This window comes from Symphodus melops (genome assembly GCF_947650265.1).
Source record: "Symphodus melops genome assembly, chromosome: 23".
In the NCBI taxonomy this organism is placed as follows: Eukaryota; Metazoa; Chordata; class Actinopteri; order Labriformes; family Labridae; genus Symphodus; species Symphodus melops.
The window spans coordinates 13663096-13666645 of NC_136713.1; the positions used below are offsets into that span (position 1 = coordinate 13663096).

The following is a 3550-nucleotide window of genomic DNA, read 5'->3' on the forward strand; positions in this document are numbered from 1 at the left end:
AAAAATGCCTGGCCAGAAAAATGAAAAAAACTTAACACCCCCCCTTACGAAAAAGTTGAAATTTTTTTATCGTCAAAAATGGAAGAAAACTTGACACCCTCATGAGAAAACTTCAAAAACATAACACCCCCTCATTACCAGTGGGTGTGGACTGTAGCTGTTTTCGTTCTACGTTCGTGAAGCTTTTTTACGGCCCTCATGGGCGCTGTCATCTTGGAATTTTGCAACCAGAGTCTGCGCAGTAGGGTCCGGCGGGAGGAGCCCTGGCAACACGCCCCGCCCACTTTGCGTACCGCTCTGATAGCTTACGCAGCCCAGCTACGCCAAGAACTTAAGAATCTTTACGGAGAGAAATTCATCTACCGACCATAAACGTGAGTACAAAACCACCATATATTTCAAGTCAAATATCTAAACGTAGTTCATTCAGAAACTAAGAAAATCACACTTTTTATATTAATTATTGAATTTAAACGTTTTTTCGTGTCCTGTATGTCTTGTTTATTGTTACTGGATGCCTTGAATTTCCCTCAGGATCTATCTATCTATCTATCTATCTATCTATCTATCGATCGATCTTCTTTAACTCTGTGGTTTATTAAACCTTTTATTTTTGGCAAAAAACGAACTAAAACTATTTTTAGCTAAGTTAGCAACATAAGCTGTGTACAGATCGAACATATGCTGGTGAAAATATGTTATATGATAGAAAGTAGTGGTGCACATAGTACTAAAGTTATATCTGCTGTCAGTAGTTACTTCAGGTCTATGTACATTTACAGAGTATGTGTTTCTGTGCATAACTGTGGAGTTGGTAAATGAATCTGTTTCATTAAGGTTTCTGTTTGTATGGACCTTTTCTCTGGTTCTTTTCCTTGTCTAACATGTTTATCTCATTGTTTTTTATCATCCTCATTTTAGACACAAGGAAGAAGAAAGATGGCTGATAGATACCCTTGCCGGCTCACCTGATGGTCTCCCTTACTTTGTTCTCCTCTCGGTGAACACCTTTGGACTGTGGAAGGAAGAGAGCATGCAAACTACTCACAGAGAGACTCCTGTCAGACAGGGATTCAAACCAGTAACCTCCTCACTTTTATAACTGAACCATCATTCACACTATGTGTTATAAATCAAATAAAGTATTTATTGATTTAAACCTTTTCTCTCCTGTTTTAAGCTGTAAAAACATATGATGTTTCATGTTCTTGTAATGACAGAAGTCACAGCTGGGAAACAAATAGCTTTAAAAGTACTTCAACACTCGAGTGCTGAACATTTAATGCAGGTTAGTGTTAAAGACAGCATGCACATAAAGACAGTAGAGTGGTATGATACAGACACGACTGAGAAGGCAATTACATTATTATATTTTATTCAATCACATGAAATGTAACACTAGTCTTGTAACTTTAACAAATACAGATTGTGCTTAAAAACATAGTGTGGTATTTTAAGCTACTTTCTTTCACTTGATTGGTCAGTTAGATGGAGGTAGTATTTAAGGTTGTTGTGGGTTATACAGGTTTGAAAGAGGCAAATGAATGCACAGTATTTTAAAGTTAAAGCAGATTAATCTAAATATAACAAAAAGAAAATGTGGCTTATAAGAAAAACCTCGGTATTAAACAGCCTCTCTTTTCTTCCGTTCATCTTTTGAATGAATAGTCAAACATTGCTCAGGACGTGCGAGCTGCGTCCTCTGTGGCTCAGGCGCGACACTCGGCCCACTGTTTCACATCAGACCGCCGTCCAGTGTACGATCAGACCAAACGCCCTGGAAAGAGAAGCAGTGGTCAGGTCCTGCAATCCTCCGAGGACGAGCTGGAAGAGAGAGAGAGAGAGAGAGAGAGAGAGAGAGAGAGAGAGAGGAGAGAGAGAGAGAACATGAGAAAAAGGAAATCCTCAGTTTAATGTATAATATGTTGGTGAAAACAGGGAAATACCTATTAAAAGACATAAAATCTTCATTAATGATTATAGATGCAAAATAAAAAACATTAGTATATAATTTTGTGAGAAACGTGATCTTTATGCCTTCTTTTATTGAGCCTGTCTGTCTCCTCCTAACCACCATCACAAGCAGCCTGTTTTGTGTCTGTGTCAGGTTTTGTCAAGTTATAACACAATTTATTAATAAGCGTCATTAAATGTACAACATGATCAACTTGTGATTATTGGATTGGTAATGTGTGTGTAAGCTCATGCTGAATATTTGGCAGGTTTAAGCAGCATGATGCTCGGTTAATATTATATTACACCACCGCTGATTGTTTGTGTTCACGTGTCTGTCAGTCTCTTAAATCAGACAGAAGTTATATTAGATCAGAGCTTACTTTAGTTTGATCCTGATATCTACAGACATATTCTACCTCATTATACAGTATTATAAATATCAGGCTGCATGGTGACATGTTAATCTCTGTATAACACACTCTTTACACAGACTGTAAACATGTACACTTACTTTTTTAAAAACCTTACCAGACCTATTTCTTATTTACTGAAACATAACTGTACAGTCAATGAACGCCATCTATGAGCTGATTTTAATTACCATGTTTTTTATTTTAAATACAATTCCACTCACAAAAACGATATAACAATATCAAGAAACATATCATGTCAGTTCTTAGGTTTGCTCATATTAAAAAGTAAAATAAATAGATAAATCATACCTGATAACTAACCTAGCTTAGCCTGCTAATATGTTAGCTCGCTCGATAGCGCTTTAAGCAATGACACATAAATCAAACTTTATTACTTACTGTAAAAACTGCAAAGCTCCCTTAGAGTCCACAGGTCCGTGACATTAGTTTACTGCAGAAAAAACAGCTTTCACCAGCTCAAAAAAGACGAAAAAACTGAACAGAAAAGCTCCGTGGAGTCTCGGCTTCACTTCACGACGTAACTACTTATTTACCAAGAGAGCTACGCAAGATCCGCGGCTGTCAATCATCGCCATGTATGACGTCAAATCCCGTTTTTTAACCTCAAATAACTTATTTAAAACAAACTTCACAGAAAAATGAGCACTTGAACACCATGTAGGGTGATAATATCTAATGATCACAGCAGAGTTTAGGTCTGGAAAAAAAATATGTGACGAGTATTTTAACTTAACAGTTTGACCCAAGTCCCGTCTGTTATCATTGAGGAGGCGGGGTTTATGACCTATACTGCAGCCAGTCAGTAGGGGGCGATCTAAAAAAAAAAGCTTCACTTCACAGGGGACCTTGTCCCGTCCATTATTTTTACAGACTATGCTCATTACAAGAAAGTTGAAATTATTTTGTGGTCAGAAATGGAAAAAAATGTCTAGCCAGAAAAATGAAAAAAACGTAACACCCCCCTTACGAAAAAGTTGATATTTTTTAACATCAAAAATGGAAGAAAACTTGACACCCTCATGAGAAAACTGCAAAAACATAACACCCCCTCATTACAAGAAAGTTGAAATTATTTTGTGGTCAAAAATTGAAAAAAATGCTGTGCCATTAAAAATAAAAAAACGTGACACCCCCCTTACGAAAAAGTTGAAATTTTTTTA

General features: G+C 36.8%; 1 long non-coding RNA gene across 1 annotated transcript; it reads right to left on the minus strand.

Annotated features, from left to right (window-relative positions):
- Positions 1-1245: 1245 nt before the first annotated feature.
- Positions 1246-2892, minus strand: LOC306818724. Its single transcript, XR_013778354.1, has 2 exons — positions 2769-2892; positions 1246-1824 (listed from the first exon to the last, which is right to left on the minus strand). It is a non-coding gene; the product is annotated as an uncharacterized lncRNA (long non-coding RNA).
- Positions 2893-3550: the final 658 nt, after the last annotated feature.